Below are 17,968 nucleotides of genomic sequence, written 5' to 3'. Positions count from 1 at the left end.
GCCCAAAATCGCAATCACATTGCCTCAATGGGCTTTACAATCTATACAGTGAACGACATGTTACGTACACAATACTTGAAATACTGTGTATAAACTGTGTGTGTGTGTGTGTGTGAGTGAGTCAAGAAAAAAGTTTGTGACTTGATTTTAGGGGTACAATTACATATTATAAAAGTTGTGTCATATGATTTCATCAAATTTAACTTGACTTTGCTCTTTAAACTGTTTTTAGGGTATTATAGCTTTTTCTGTATTTATGCATGAATTTATTTGTTTAGTTCCATTAATGACGCGCTGCTTTAAAACCGTTACAGCTACATTTGTACCTCTTCATCAATTATTCATAAAATAAATACTATGTTGAAAAATATATGAGGAAATATTCGGGGCAAAGTGAGAGAAAACAGCCAAAGGAATAAAGATGAAATAGTTAAAAACATTTTTGAAATTTCTAAATTTTAAGATAAGTTTTACCGTTTATATACAGTGGACAATATTAGCAGGAGAGTACAATTTAATTGAGACATCAAATAATAATGTGAAAGGTGTTCTGAATTTTTACACACACACACACACACACAGAGAGAGAGAGAGATACGCCAGCAGGCAATGTTGGCTCAACACACACCCTTATACAAAACACACACTTTCAGCTTTTCTTTATTTTGGCACGCTTCACGCTCATTGTTGTTGTTTAACACACAACGCAAACACACACACACACACACACTAAACAGAATTGACCCTATTTTGTTTTTTTTAGATGCATTACTCTTTAAAGAAAAAAACTGTCCAAATGTGTTAAAACGTTAGTTACAAATACATAATCCAGGGTAATGACACATAGGTTGTGTGAGTGTGAGTGTGTCCTTGCCTGTCTACAGTATGTCTGCCTGCATGCTGTGTTTGTCAAATCAAAGTTCCTCTGCAGTTCCCCCTAACCCCACCCCCAGCCCCAGCACCTTTCGTTTGTACAGCTGCCTCCAAACCTATCTGCACACACACACACACACACACACACACACACACACACTGGGCTGAGAGATGTAGTTTATGTGCTATGAATACACATGTGGTCGGGAAATCAGGGAGATCAGAGCAAAAGAATGCAGAGGGCTAGAGAATGTGTGTGTCTGTGTGTGTGTGTGTGTGTGTGTGTGTGAGAGAGAGAGAGAGAAAGAGGGAGTGCTTTCTCCACCACCTCTCACTCCACACATCTACACCTTCAGCCTCCAAATGCGGAGAGTGAATTTCCAGCCCCTCCCTCCCTCCACTTCTTTCCCCTCACTTTTTCCTCTCTCTATCTCGCTCACCCCCCTCTGTGTCGGCCAATCGCATTCTTCCCTGTGCTCTCTCTGTCCTCATGGCTCCGCCCCCTCCCTGCTCCACCAGCAAATGCTTTAAACTTATACAAGCAGAGAGAGAGAGGGAGCCGAGGCAGGCAGGCAGCCCAGCACACACAGCAGAGGTGGCAGAAGCAGGAGGAGACCGCGCTCACACACACACACACACACATACACACACACGCACATACATACACTGAGAGAGGCAGATCGAAAAGGAATCGGGGAACAGAATTAAGGAAGAAAATTCAGTGTTTTCGGTGACTGACAGAAGTGAAAAGAGGAGAAAAAGCAGGGGCTTTGTGATTTTTTTCTCTCCGGTGTTTTTGATTCTCCATCCGTCACTTGGAGCTGAGAGGCTGGGTGAAAACAAGAAGTGAGGAAAAGACGGAGGCAGTCCCACAAATAGAGAGAGGGAGAGAGAGAGGGGCGAAGCTCAGAGAACAGTGTGTTTTTTTAATATCTTCTCAAAAAAGACAAAAGAACAGTGCGAGACGGAGGGGAAACTGTATTTTTCTCAAATAGCAGGCGGCTCCGAGTCCTCATGCGTCCCTGAAAGGATCCTATGTGTTTTAGGGGGAATTAAACCCTTTAAGCCGGGCGAAGCTGGAATACTCGCACCGACAAGGTAGGCGAATAAATTCACTTTTTCCTTTTTCCTTTTCTTGAAGCTCTGCAATGTGAAGTGGCGGTGCGGCGTGCACACGCGTGTGTGCGTCTGTACCGTGTGCCAGTGTGTGTGTGCGCAAGCCTTGGGAATTTTCTTATTCTCTAGTCAATTGCCTCTCATTGTGTGAATTCACTGACTGAATGTAAACTCATTGACAAAAACAACACAGTCAATCAGCGCGCGCGTGTGTAATAGTGTGTGTGTGTGTGTGTGTGTGTGTGTGTATGTGAAAACAGTGCCAGGCTGGGGCCTCGTAGTTTGATTTGGTGAGAAAGTGACAAGTAATCAGTAGAGGAAAGAAGAGGGAGAAATCTCTGCGTCTGAGGCGAGCACTGTGGCTTTTCTTTGGCTCTGTTTTACCTTCTTTCCTACCATCCTACTCTCCCCTCTCACTCTCATATTTCACTTCTTCAATTCTTTTGTTGTCCTTCTCATCTATTTTTTTCTTCATCCCCTGCCTTTCTGCTTTCTCTTGTAGCTCCTTTTCCTCGGAGTCTTGAGGTTGGTCACACGTTCCATACTAAAGGCTATTACACTAAATCATGCGGCAAGTTAGTCAGTCAGTCAAGCAGTCTTTTTTTTTTTCTTCTCTTCTTTTTTGTGCACTCACTCGGTCTTTTCGTCATCCACACCCAAACCTACCATTCAGTGTATAAGCTTGTGTTCACCCACTGACCATTTTTACTTCAGTAAGTATGCTGTCCATCAGTTACTCCCTACTGTCTTTGTATCTGTGCTACACAGGCACACACACTCACACACGCACTCACACATGCACGCACGCACACACACACACACACAATGACACACATATATACATTTTTTTGTGGTTAATCATACAGCAAGCATTAGTTTCAAGGTCTGGTTGTGATTTGGAGGCCGTTACAAATGGGCAGTATCCAAAGGGAATGGAGATGGGGAATGTTACCTTAATAAAGGTAACAATCAATGTGGAGGACATAATGTGAACCATTAAGGACAAACTGCTGTCAGTCATAGTTGTTGGCCAGGTGACCAAATACATTTCAGCCCTCTGATGTTTCCTTGTGACCTGTGTTCTCTCTTTCTTTAAGTTAAAAAAAAAGGATTTTGTGTGTGTGGCTTGGTTGTTAGTCCTCCTGTCACAGTTTGAGGTGCGGTGATGTACAGAGAGAAAGACCTCTGTCCAGTCAGTGAGGGCAGACATCAGTGTATATATATAGGATATATCCCATTACAACATACATTAGTTTGACACTTAATGTTTAGGGTAGGCATCTCATATTTACACCAGCAAGTGTCCTGTCAGTGTTGGTCTGTTGGTCTTATTTCCTCTAGTGTTTTCCAACTTTAAGCATGATGGTAGATACTATCATGCGTACTTAAATTCATACTATAAACATGTTTTCACAAGTGTTTGGGATCTTTTCTCAGACACACTGAGTGTATATCTCTCTATCTATCTATCTATCTATCTATCTATATATCTATATACATATATATGTATATATGTTTATATATATATATATGTATATATTTATATATATGTGTGTGTGTGTGTGTGTGTGTGTGTGTGTGTATGTGAAGGATTCCTTAGATAATCACAGTTTATTTGAATTCACCTCACTGTTGCCCCACATTATATACTGACTTTCTCAGTGAAGCAGAAATCCTCAGCACCATTTTTCAGCAACACTGGTCGGGCTTTGTGTGTGTTCCTTTGTGTAGTCCCACAGTGGCATCAGTGTAACACTCTGTAGTCAATATCAACCCGGTGTTTCAGTCTCTCAGCAGTCTTCAGGTCATTCCTTTTTCTTTTACCGCTGGCTGAATTCTTTTTTTTTTTATCTAGTCCATTCTAACTTTTCATTGGGCTAACTCAGTAGACTATCCTAATCCTCAACCTTCAGATGTTGGCAGTTGTAAAGACTTTGGATCTCAATTCAAATCCAGCATGTATAGCATAAATACACATAGATGTGACACATAAATATAAATTGTTTTCTAGTTCTAGTGTAATGCTTAGATTTGATTGAAAAATACCCTGTGTGTATTTGTATTTATCAATGGTCTCTCTCTCTCCCTATACATATATATATATGTATATATATATATATATATATATATATATATATATACACACATATATATATACATATATATATATATATATATATATATATATATACACATATATATACACACATATATAGATATAGATGTAGATATATATGTATATATGTATATAATGTTGTGTGTGTGTGTATAAACTTTTATATAATACATTGAAAATATCAATATTTAGTAATAAGTTTGATACCAGAAATCATTTTATAAAAAAACAAATCTAAAAAGCCTTGTGTGCTAGACTTGTGTCACACACAACAGCATCTAAGTGAAATTACCACTGGAGAAGGCAGAGCTATGTTGGCACTGCAGCGGCGTGTGTGTGTCAACTTGCTGTCAGACAGAAGAGTGAAAAGCATAAATGAGCGCTGAAACTGTTTAAAATATTCAGAATAAATGTATTAATGGATAGATATTCTCGACAACACTATACAGATATATACACACACACACATATATGTATATGTATGTGTGTATATATATATTTATGTGTACATATGTGTATATATATATATATATATATATATATATATACATATATACATATATATATACATATATATATATATGTTCTGCTATCTGAAGTGTTATGGCAAACATCGGTCCTGGCTGATTAAATGACAAAAACAGCGAAAAGTTTAAACCGTGCTGTCCATCAGCCTGACCGAAGTGGGTAAATAGTATTTAACCCAGTGAAGGCTGGGTAAACTCAGGAAAGCATCAGCTCATCTGATCAGTCAATTAAACAGCTCTGCCTGCAACATTGTGTTTTGAAGGGGCATTTTGTGTGTATGCGTGTGTACATGTGAATTTGTGGTGAGAGTTAGAGCGGCAGGACTGTGTGCTGCTTCTCAGACACAGAAAGAGTATACGGGCTCTAGCTTTCTGTGTAATCGCTTCCAGACACGGAGATTTGCATTCCATTGCTGCGTGTGTGTGTGTGTGTGCGTGTGTGTGTGCACACACAACCCACTGTTACTTTTTCAATTAGAAACATAAATTTCATTCTACTGAAAGCATGCGTGTGAGTTACGAAGCAAAAGAGGAAGTAGGTGATGGATTAAAGGAATTAAACTGTCACTGTGAGAGGAAACATGCCCAAAAAACGACCATGAATGGACAGATCATAAAGACAGGAAGGCAAAGACAATGGTAGAGAGAAGGACATGTGTAAATGATTAAGATTCCAGTGGATTCATTCGGTATGATAAGATGTGAGAGTGAGAGTAAAGGGGCAATAAATTAAATACTCTCCATCAAATGCATAAGGGGTCAAATCGCAATTCTACAATTGTCTTTACTTCTATTGGCTCAAATGTGCCTCTACAAAGAGTGGTTTGAAATAGTTCATTTGAAAAAAAAAATAGAAGGTGCGAACATCACCTTCAGTGCTTTCTACTGCATTGCTAAAACATTTAAAACAAAGCACAATGCAATGTTGTGCAAATGTTGTGGAGGTGTAACAGGAGAACGGTCGTTTCTCATTTTTACAGCGGATGCATCACAACACATGCAGTGTGTCATAATATTTCAAACGTATTTATAATTCATGCATGTGCTTGTGTATGAATGTATGCTGGTGTGTGTGTGTGTGTGTGTGTGTGTGTGTGTAATTGAATGCATGTATGTCCTCCATGTACACCAGGTTTATACTTTAGACTATTATTTATATGAAGCACTTTCCATCTGTTTTAAGAAGTGCTGTACAAATAAAGTTATTATTAATAATGGTGTACATGAGTGGCTCAGAACAACAGTGAGAAGCTGACTGAGTCCCCTGTAATTAAGTTATTATAAATTGCGCATGTGACCATTTATATTTCACTGGAACCATCTCACATGTTCGCCAAGGTGATTTTTTTCGTGCACACATTTTCTTCTTTTCTGGATGTTTTAGCAGATTAGGGGCACAGTGAGCCTCAGAACAACCACTGCGACAGACAATGCAGTCGGTCAACCAGCACACACAGCTGCTACATTCCATTGGTGGTCACAATATTGAAATAAAACTTTTTTGTTAAAGTTAGTACACAGCAGCACATTTTTGAGCATTTTTAACAATATGATTTTTGGCACTGCATTTATTGTGGCACTCATACAAAGTAAGACCTCAGTCACATTATAGAACTGGTATGAGTTCCTAATTATTTTCATCACAGCTTGATAGAAAAAGCAATACAGAGGGTTTATAATACTTTATAATTAATGACTTGCTTTTGTGACAATTTAATAGCATGTTTTAATCACTGTGCAAATGAAGATTTTAAATGGAGCCATGAGGTAATGACTATTTTTTTTTTACCCTTTTTTTAGTAATGGACTGAACTGAACAGCTTGCCTTGAATTGGCACTGAGTTTGCTCATGATGTGTCAAAACACTGAGGTAGTTACAGTTGCAAGACAATGACTGCTTCAATTGCTAGTGGTGGAATCAAGTCAAAACATGTTTTATAGGATGGTTTTCTAGTGATAACAAATTAATTTATCTTGTTAGCTCAAGAAAATGAACTTTGTTTTCCAGGTATAGTATCATTATTATTACTTATAGCCTGATGTTTATTAAATCAGTTGTCATGATGTAAAAAAACCCTCATATCAAATCAATAGGTAAAACATTGTCATGGCAAGGGATCATAACAGGCTCATATGGTTTGTCATCGCCCTCTCTTATCCCTTCTTATCAATCCAGATGTTTTCTCGTGCTAACTTATCTCATTATCTCAAAAAATCTGCCTGTTGTTTTCTCGAGACAACAAGATAAATTAACCAGTTATGTTTGTCTCGAGGTAATGCAATGAATAATTCCTGATTTTAATATGATAGCATGAAAGTAATTGCAATTTTATTTTTTTTGTGATAAACAAACTGGTTAACGGTCGAGTCGACCAACAAATTAGACCTGCTGGTTGGCGGCAGGTTCTACAGTGGGCTCCTCCTCTCCCTGTCCATCTTTAGTTTGGAGTCCACAGTAATTCAACACATCCAGCGGAACCTTTTCTGTGTCGGGAATACTTGTAGGCAAGCCGAGCCTTTAGCCATGGTGTCAAGGCTTAGGATTTCAGAATCAGTTTTATAATTAAAGGCTCCCGCTTGTTGCAATTCCTTTAGCAGGGAAATCAAAAAGGAATACTTAATTTGGATCCATGATGATCACTCGCGCATCACCCACAATAGTCCATTTCAATTGTATCGGCAATTGCGGGACAATTTTGAATGGTTGAACTGAACTGTAATGTTGCTAGAATGGAGCACTTTTCACCTATTTAATATTCTTTTTGTTATTCTTATATTTGTTAAAGACTTGTTTTGATTTAAGGCCACAGTTTCAGTTCAGTGATCCACCAAAATGCAGGATGCAAAGATGTGTTTTCAAAGACATCATTTCTACATTTTCATCATATGTACAGAATGGTATGAAAGCACTGGTTGAAACTTACAGAAGCAAATTTGGCCACTGTGAAAAATATATTTGAGTTTTGACTTTAGTCTTAGAATTTCGATAAAAAATGTTTTTACAGTGGCCTCAATCCTTTTACGTAGAAATTACACCCAAGTGCTACTGCACTTTGAATATACTAATGATTAAAACCTGTTCTTTATTTCAGTCATTCTGTGGACGTGATGTTTTGGTCACAGTGTTTCAGAGGAGGGCTGTTGTTCTCTCTGCAGGCTTTATCAGATTATAATTGATGTATTCACAGATTATAGGGGACAGAGTGTGTGTGAAGGACTGACCGCTGGGGCAGACAATGTGACCAGCCAACCATTATATGACCTGCTGGATCCCACCACTGCTGCAACTGGAGGAACACACACCACATACACCCATTCAGACACCCACTCACACACACACACACACACGCACACACACACACACACACACAATTTATGTTGCTGCACAGGTATGTACACATTCACATGAGTGACCATGCGTGGGCTGTAGAAAGACTCACATTGTGTGTGTGTGTGTGTGTGTGTGTGTGCGCGCGTGTGATTATGCCTTGAGAGATGTATCCATCTTTAAAGGAACTTGACTCTCTTCAATGTCCCACCCCCCCAGAACCTCACATATATACATTTCGCTCTATGTCTCTCTGTCGCTCTACAAATAGAGCAGTATCTCCTAGCAACAAGGCCTTTGAGAGTGATGTGTGAGATAGATTGGGTGTCTGCGATGTAGGGGCCTTTGTGTCTGTGTGCGTGTGTGCACGTGCATGCACGTGTGTGTGTGTGTGTGTGTGTGTGTATTTATTTCAAAGCTAGAAAGATGATGAAAGTCATCAGAGGAAGGACTTCACTTTGAAAGGGGAATTAAGGAATGAATGCGAGTCAGTGAGGCATGCCCTTGTAAGAATAGTTTGTATGTGTGAGTGTTTGCATGCGTGTGTACGTGCGTGTGTAGTAATTTTCCTGATGGACTGCATTACTTTAGATGGGGCTAACACTCAGAAAATAAAAGTTTCAATTGTTCCTAAAATGCCCTGAACCAGTAAACACACACACACACACACACACACACGCACACACACACACACACAAGCACACAGACACCCCCGCATGTACGCGCACAAACATTATCATTATTATTCTTTAGCCATACCTTCTTGAACAGACACAAGGATTTACAATATTTCACAGACCCCACTAACTTGCAGTATAAAAGTCCTACTCATTTATATTTTTCGACCATATTTTTACTTGTTTTATTATTTTTCATTACATACAGGACATTTATAGCTCATTCATCATACGAGTGTAACAGTAATGTGTATTTATGATGGGGTGTATGTGTGCCTGTAGGCTGCTGTGGGAAAGACTGTGTGTGTGCACCTGATAGTGGGAATTTATATTGTGTGTGATGGACCTGATATGTATCTGAAGGTGTTTGTGCATGTTGTACTGTCTATGTCTGTATGTATGTGTTTTTCAAACAACTCACCCCGAGGCAGCCCAGCACACTGACGTTGTATTTTCTTGTGGTGCAAGAGTTGTTGCATTATTTGTAGAATTCATCTACTGGGAACTATGTCACATTTATGACATAGTCATATTAAAGGGAAACAAAAAGAAACATTTAAAAATGTAATTTAGAATATGGTATTGATGTCAGAACTTTAAAACTAGCTTAGAACTCTTTTTTCTCATCCATCAATATGTTGACTGATTTTTTAAATTTAATGTTATATTTGTTAAATGCACAGTATGTAATTTCTGCTGATGGGGTCACTCAATCAAAACAATGACAACAAAATAAGTAGTTTTGATAACATCATAAATTAGCGTGGGATCATAGGAGTTTTTGTCTTCCTCTTTCTGACGTGATTCAAGCAGGAAAGTTCACGAACAAGGTAATTTTTTAATGTTTGATTCATATTAAGTTTAGTCATGACCAAAAGAAATGCACTGTTACCTTGAATACACATGGATTTTTCTGGTTTAAACATTTATTATTTATTTAGAATAATGTGAGTACACAACTCAAAAAAACAAAGGTCTTGAAGTTCTGACATCAGATATCCTACGTTTTTTACAGGGTAAGAAATGGGTGAATATTGTCAGAATTTCAATTAATGGTTAATTGATGAACTACTCAAGAACTAATGCTTCAGCTCATTGTAAATGCTTTGTCTCAAAGCCCCTTATCTAGTGATGCACTATATTTTTCAGCCAGCTCATGGGACATTTTTTTGCTATTTATTTGCTGGCTATAATGAAATTATAGCTATAATGAATAATTGAATTAACCCTTTAAGCCCCAAGCCAATTTTCTAGGCCTCTGCTCGAAAATTGCATATCCATAATAAAATGAGTATATCTCTGCAACCACGAGATTTATTTGAATACATTGAGGTTTGATGTTTAGTTGTTTATTTGAGTAGTGTTTGGGCTGTGTTTGGGTCATATAAACATGTTTTTTACACATTGTAGCCCAGCTTCTGCTGTTCAATTTGATATAAAATATGACTATATTCTTTCATAATTAGTGCAGTAGTGGCTCTGTGGTTGTTCTGCAATTGGGGGACCTTGGGGTTTGAACAGTTAAATGAATACTAAGTCAAATTGCTTTCATCGACCTCACAAGTGCTGCATCCACACACTCCGATACTGTAGGTGGCAGTATGCAGCTAAAGAAGAAAAGGAGATAAGAAGAAGACGGGCAACACCATGTTGTTGTCCTAATGATGTCAAACTGCTGCAAACAGCATACACCACAGCACCTTGTTTTCGGAGTGTGTACATTTCTTTTTACAATTTCAGAGGAAGACAACATGATTGTAATTTACATGATCCACATGGGTCCAAAGGAGGGGAATTATTGGTATCAGCCATGACCAGCCAAACAGGTAATTATCTGTGACCTGTATGGGTTGAAAGCAAACCAACATTTTGGATCCCCGCCCTGAACTCATCTTGTCTCAGATTTCAAAGTCCACTTTGTCATGAAGTAGATTTTTGAGTCTTAATTCCAACTGGCTAAATACTGATGCTTTGGGATGGCAACTGGCTCAACCTACAGTCCCAAAGTGTCAGCATTTGAGTTGACCTTTAAATATCTTTGTTATTTTTGTTATAAAGCATGTATGTATCATACATACTAAGATACTGAAGATTTCAATTAAAACATAATGATATGAAGAATAATTGATACAAATCAAATATTATATTCTGTCCAAATACCTTGTTACAAAAGAAGAATGGGTTGGCAGTCTGTTTGCAGTGCATCAAAAACAGTACATTGATTCATGAGTATAGTGAATGTGTAATGAGTTGCACAAAGATTTTTGCATTTGTGAAAACTTAGTTGCAGAATGTATTTTTCCTATCGAGACAGTGAGCTGTGTGACGTGAATAAGGACAAAAGGAATAAACTTCTTGTTCACCATGCTAAGTATTTCTCCTCGAGGTCTTTTCTGTGCTTAGCTCTGTTGCCAGAGCTCCTGACCTTTCCTTTTCACCACTTTTCCCACATCAAGTCTTGTAATTCTTTCAATCATTTCAACTTTATCACTTCCTATAGAGCAACATGATATTAGTGAAGAGACCCCCCCCCCCCCCCTTTTGGAATTTTTGCAGAAAGCTGGGAGATTCAGACTAGTTTACACAAGACTGAGCAGAAAGAAGAGAGGGTGCTGGCTGAGTGATGAGGTGCCTGCTGACTAAGTGTATCTTATCAGTGACTGAATCCAGATGGTTTGCTAACACACCTCCTTTTCATCCTCTTTCCCTCTGCTGTCCTTCCCCCTCTTTGTTCCCCTTTCTGTCTCCTCTTCCTGCTCCTTAACTTCTTTTCCTATTCCCTTCATTTCTTCACCCTTACGCCCCCTTTCATTTTGAGTGATAGTGTGACTTCCACAATATAATCCTGCACCACCTTAGAAGCTGACCATGACGATGATAATGAAGCCTTCATTTAAAGAGCTGGATCACTATCAACTGCAATTTCAATGGCTGCATTATATCATGGCAGTGTTGGTTGTAGCCATCATGACACCACAGGAGAAAATGCTGCTGCTTAAGGACACATGTCAGAAAAGAGCCAGCTGCGTGCAGAGAGTCGAGTCTTTTTTAAAAAAATGATGCGAGTGAATGTAATGCTATCTTGAAGTTTCCATAAAAAGTCACCCAGTAAAAGAAAAAAAAACACAGATATCATCACATTTTCATAACTAGTGCAGAGCCCTTTCACAATGTGTGCATTCGGAGTGGGAGGATTGCTTTACCTCTGGTATTGCTGGATTAATGTTTCTCAAGAACCGCTCATCCAAACTACTTCACAGTCACTGCATTGGATTATCACAGCAAACACATTAAAACTCAAATTAGGTGACCACTCATTAGGTAGAACCACTGCCGCTGAAAAAGAGGGTAATACCGCTCAAAATGGCTCTGGGTATAACATAATATATGGCTGCAGTTAATTATTATTTTATTGATGCATATCATTATTCATTTCTTTTGTTTGTTCATCTAATGACTAATGTATTGATCATTATTTGTAAAGAAATTTTTGATAATTATTGTAAATATTACGTTATTATTACTTATCTAATGAAAAACAAATTTGACCCCAAAGACATTTCTAAAACTTGTCTCAACAGAAGTTCAAGATTTTATTAATTCAACTAAACATTTTATTAATTCAGCTTTGTGTTTCCATGTCACTGCTGTGTTATGGTTTTAATGATAACAATAGACCCCATGTGTCGGATGCCTAATCAGAAAATTCTAAATGACTGCTGTGACACATGGATGAATTTAATCAGTGTATGTAGAAACCTTTTCCATGAACCTGAGAATTAGTAGTTTGACTCAAGTGCTTGACTTAAGACTTAACTGAATTCTTCATGACATGGGGTAATATGCAGTAAAGATAACCAAGGGCAAAATGTATTTTTACATCACTGTGGGGAAGAGACAAAAGTTGAATCAATTTACAGAGCTGCACAACTGTTGTAATCTGTTTCATTTCTCCCCTGTCTGTATGTCAGCCACCAACTCAAGTCAAGCCCTGCAGCCCTGTCCCCACTGCCGGACACAGCCATTTGTGCTTTTATTGAATGTTTATTAGTACTCAACGTGTTGTGTGTCCAAATTGCAACAAAAGCCACACTACACACCCTCGGGTGAATGAATGGTTCTCGAGATACGCAAAAGATAATGCTTACACACATACAGACACACACACATACACACATATGTTTACAAATGATATTAAATATATTTTACAAATAATTAAAGCTGTGAAGTTAATATTGTTATTATTAATATTACAGAAACTAAAGCAAATAATGAAACTCAGCAAACTGGGAGAACATGGTGACAAGAAGTGAGTAGTACAGTACTGACAGATATTGGATAACTGAGTAACAGTACAGACAGTCACACATAGAGGACCCTCGTATCATTTAGGGCCTCCAGTCAGGTCTTATCGAGCTGCTCTGGGAAATGAAGATGGATGATGTGATGGCTGAATGAACCATGAGCACATGGAGGTGGTGGTGAGGGGTGATTAGAGAATGTTTACCTGGGCCTGCATGTCCTCTCTCTCTCTCTCTCTCTCTCTCTCTCTCTCTCTCTCTCTCTCTCTCTCTCTCTCTCTCTCTCTCTCTCTCTCTCTCTCTCTCTCTCTCTCTCTGAATATCCCTGTGTTTCTATTGTTGGACTTCAACAATTTGTTATATCCGTTCTCCTGTCTTTGTTTGATGATCAAACCATACATATCAAGCAACTGACCTCTAGTGTGCTAATTTGTATTTAAATAATTTAATTTTTCATTTAAATAATTTTTGACTGAATGGAACTGGTATTTTATTTTGCATCCATCTGTCACTATTGCAAAGCCCTTTTGTGCATAGCAGCTCTTTTTTAAGAAAGCAGGGTCACATAAACACACTCAAGAATAATATGTCTATAACAAGGACTGTGTGAACTACATGTACATTTTTCCACCTGACTTCTTTTTACAAGTTCAAGTTCAGGATTAGGCTTATTTAATGCAAAGTTTTTTCTATCAAATTGAGTCAGTTTGAATTATATAATCTTATCAGTGCAGATTGAAACATAAATATAAAATTATACGTAAATGTGTTTATTCAGTTATTACATTTAAAGTTAAGGGGAACAGACGCATAATATATTGTATATATGTATATATTTGTATTATACATAAAAGTAATGCATTTCATTTAGGTTATTCTGTTCTGAATAGCTCGGACATAGTTCTGACTTAGCATCATAGAAAAACTTTGCATTAAATGAGGCCCTTTACATTAATTAATAAATTAACAGAATTAGATGGACAATTTACATTCAGTTAAAATACTTTTAAGCAAATTATTTCTTTGCTTTTTTAAGTGAAAGGGGCTGCAGTTGTGCTGTGTTTTTTATCAAGTATATGTATCTGTAAGAATAAAGCAAGGAGTAAAGACAAAAGAAACTGGGAAATGATGACTAAAAAATGAGGAGAGATCACAGGCTATGATCAGGATGATGTATGAGGCAAACACTGACCAAAGTGGAGAGACCTATTGTGTCAAAGTCACTGATATTTGTAATAATGTCACTCCAAACTAAGACATACATATACGAAAGCAAAGTGTGTACAAAGTTCTGCAGAATAAACACAGACACACACACACTTAACCCTGTGTCCACTCCATTCTTCTCCTTTACACCTCCTCCTCCCTCTCTCAATCTTTTTGTGTGGTCATGTCAGAAGAAAGGCAAGGTTGCCATCCGAACAGGCCAGGAGGTCACCATACAGGAAGTGTGTGTGTGTGTGTGTGTGTGTGTGTGTGTGTGTGTGTGTGTGTGTGTGTGTGTGTGTGTGACCTGTGCTGACACACTTGGTTTTGTTAATATGGTGTTGGGGTTTTTTTCACCTTAAAAGAACAACACTGTTGTGGTGATAGCTGAACAAACAGGCCAGAAGTTTCTTACAAACCATCTCACACACCAAAACAAACACACACACACACACACACACATATATACACACACACACAAACACCTCACTGGCTGGTGGCTGTTTGGGAAATCAGAAAGTGCTTTTCAGCTTAACACCTTTTGTGTGCATGTCTTTATCTTATATCAGTGTTGCTTGATCAGCATAATTTCGTCTACATGACTTGTGTGAAGAACAATACATACATTATAGAAATACATCCGTGCGCAGTGTGTATTGTGAGTGCATGACTGTCTGTGCAAGCAAGTTTTTTTTTTTTTTTTTTTTCTATTTGCATTGACATGATTCGAGATCCATCTCCCATTTCCTCCCCTCCCACGTCTTTTCCTCTGTTTCTCTTTCATTTCTCTCTGCAGTACTCTGTCTCGCTTCTTCCTAACTTGCTATGTGGTTTGATCGAGAGGTGTCTGACAACCTGGAGAAATGCCACGACGTGGAGAGAGAAAGGGTAGGAGGGGATGGACGGATTTAGATAAAGATTATCTAGAGTGGATCTTATGCAGCAGAGTGTGGCTGACTGCTTTGTGGGTTTAAAGGTTCACTGCCGCAGCTACTAACTTAAAACTCAATTCCACTGTTGTGATCTTGTCACTTGGATGTTTATTCTCGGGGAGATTTTTCTCTTTTGTCTTCTTTCATAGTTTCCAAATTTGGTAGAATCCTTTTGACAAGCCTTAAAGAAGGACCATGAAGCTGTTACATAGGAGTTATATGTGGAGGTGAAGTAACTTTAGAAAAACAGTAGTATACTGTAGGATGTATATTATTGAGCTGTCGTATTGCCGACTGCTCTGTGGAGGCTTAAGGAAAGGTTGCGAATATTGAACTTGTACGTAGAACGGCAGCACTAGAAATAATTCACACATTTCATTCACATCTCACACATCCAATCTATTTACTGAAAAAATGCAGAAGCTGTCTTAGTAAAGGTGCGAGCTTCTGTTCACACAAGTAACAACATCATTGTAGTGCACCATGACCATTCACAAAGCACCAGCAGTACTGTACTGCTGCAGTAATAGTGCATCTGTAGTATCTGAGTGTAAGAGCAGAATGCCATGCACAGTACAACATTAGGGAGCTCTGCATCAATTTTACTACTTCTTGTATTAACTCAAACTGCCATAACTAACGTACTTTCACTGTGGGGTTGGCTTCATATTCACTCATGACCACTTCATCGCAAAATGCTGTGAAATTAGGAGTACACAGTACATGTGTGACAGTGGCTTTTGTTTCTGCGAGGATGGCATTGTATCCTGCTTCACCACCAGTGCTTTGTATGAAATATTATTGCACACATTCCACTGGAATTATAAAAGACTCATGCAGGACACAGAGGCTTGTGGTCAAAATAGTTCTTGGAGCATCAGGCACGAGGAAAATTATTCGTTTTGGAAAAATCTCAATTTCAACTTTTTCATATAGTCCGCAGGTTTACACACGTATGTTTGGGCTTTGGTTCCAGGCAAAATTTGCATCATTGTAAACTCAACACTTTCTCAGTCTTGAACTGTTTCTCAAGACCTGTCCACATTGTAACTAGCTGTGGGATAGTGTAGGCAGCTCGCGCACAGCTACACACTCTTGCACCAACTGGACTCTTCACTCTGCCTGGGAACACTCTGTGTGACTGTGGAGGGTTATTTCAGGACCTAGCCCTGGGCTATACTTTGCGAAATGTCTTGCTCTGCCCTTTTCGCCACAAAGGAAATGGAAGCCATAACCCTTGCAGTGCTAGTGTCTTGCTTGGAGCCGCTAACCTTGGCTTTCCCCTCAGACAGATGCTCTTTGACGGCTTTGGACTGAATGCCACCTGATGTTACGTTAAAGCATTTCGGCACCGAGGCACTAAAACACATTTCTCCCACACACAAGCTTAGATTTCTGATCATGATAAATGAAAGGGAACAGTGCCTTGAAAAGACTCATTTCCTCACCTGTAGATGCGCGCACAGACACACAGACACACACACTCACACACACACACACACACACATTAGTGGATTTTCCTGAGTGATAAATCTACTCTGGTATTCTCCTCTCTGAGAAACCTTGCTCTTACAGCTCTGTAGTTAAAAATGGAAGGAGCACGTACACGTTGTTACTTAAACAGCTACAAGTGTCTTTGTATTCAACACTTGATAACTCTTCTTCCATGCAGTAAACACTTTAATGATAAATGCCCTTCCTGGAAGAATAGTGCCATGTTTTAACTAGATACCTCCTGCAACTGGCAACACTTAACTGTTTCTTTATAACATTATTTCAGAGTCAAATGAACCTTGATAAGTAAGGTAGCGAGACTAACTATAGTTTGTTTGGTAAATCTTGAATGGTCATAGCTAACAGGTTGGCATGTGAACTGCATTACACTGGATTCCTCAATGAAGCTTCCGGCAGAGTGTCTTTCCAGAGCTCTGGGGCCAAATGTTTCCACTCCGAATGTATAGAAATCCACAGAGGGCGAGAATGTGCATACTGGTACACCTATTTGAAGCCAGGTGTACTATGCACACAGTCTGATCAGTCTGATTAGTGCAAGTTATCAATAATGATAAGAAAAGTGTAAATTAGGATGACATTTTATATAAACCTGCCTTCTTTCATTGAATTCTGTTAGGATTATATCTGTGGTTTAAGACATGTTTACTGTCTTCTGTAAATATGTTTTTCAGTATGCATTATGATAATTATAATGATAATGATCTTGATGTAAGGGCTGAAGCCGTGCATAAAAGCTGTACGATATGACCTGACACAACAGCTGGCTTGACGTTGCAAAAGGACGTTGCCAATGAGCAATATAGGCTAGAGTGAGTTTTCAGGGACCATACTTATGTTCTGACCCATGATGATGACCACTCAACAAGTGAAAAGAGCACAGGGATTCCCTCTCCTCCAACATGCACCTCTTGGCCACATGCTTGAAAGCAGACCATTTTTTCTCCTCCGAGGTCTGTGGCTCTAAACTCCTGATGTTCACCGCTTTTATCACTTTCTGCTGTTTCACTTGCTTCATTTTGTTGCTATACCCTAAACTGAAACCCCCAAATTATACTCTATATGTGTCTGCCAATTTGATCAAAGTTCACAGTCGTATAACATGCATTACCTGTTCTTCAGCTGATTCTTTGCTTCTGACATATATCTTCAACACTAGACTGAATTATGTCCTTCATATGCACACTGGTTAATTTGGGGTGTGTTTAGAGCCATTATTAGTAAACTCTGGGGATGGTCAGACAGCTCGACGCGCACGCGCATAAAATTTCGGGGTTATTGTGTGTGTATGTGGGGTTTTTATTAATCTGACGAAAAGAGTGTGTGCACATGTCTCCTGTTTTGTATGTAGACAGCTTCCTACACCTGAAGACACAGAGA

The 17,968-nt window shown here is 38.7% G+C and overlaps 1 protein-coding gene across 11 annotated transcripts in view; it reads left to right on the top strand.

Annotated features, from left to right (window-relative positions):
* LOC115588090 (teneurin-3) overlaps positions 1-17,968 on the top strand; it is a 742,469-nt gene that overhangs the window by 531,513 nt on the left and 192,988 nt on the right. For 2 of the 11 annotated variants that reach the window (XM_030428499.1, XM_030428492.1), the window contains exon 1: positions 1,437-1,971. The exons of the other annotated variants lie outside the window; for them this stretch is intronic. The gene's annotated coding sequence lies outside the window, so the exon portion shown is untranslated. Of the gene's footprint in view, positions 1-1,436; positions 1,972-17,968 lie in introns of those variants that run through there. 11 annotated transcript variants of the gene reach the window in all.

The sequence above is a fragment of the Sparus aurata genome, chromosome 1, assembly GCF_900880675.1.
Source record: "Sparus aurata chromosome 1, fSpaAur1.1, whole genome shotgun sequence".
Classification (NCBI taxonomy): domain Eukaryota; kingdom Metazoa; phylum Chordata; class Actinopteri; order Spariformes; family Sparidae; genus Sparus; species Sparus aurata.
This window is presented reverse-complemented; position numbering and strand designations above follow the sequence as displayed.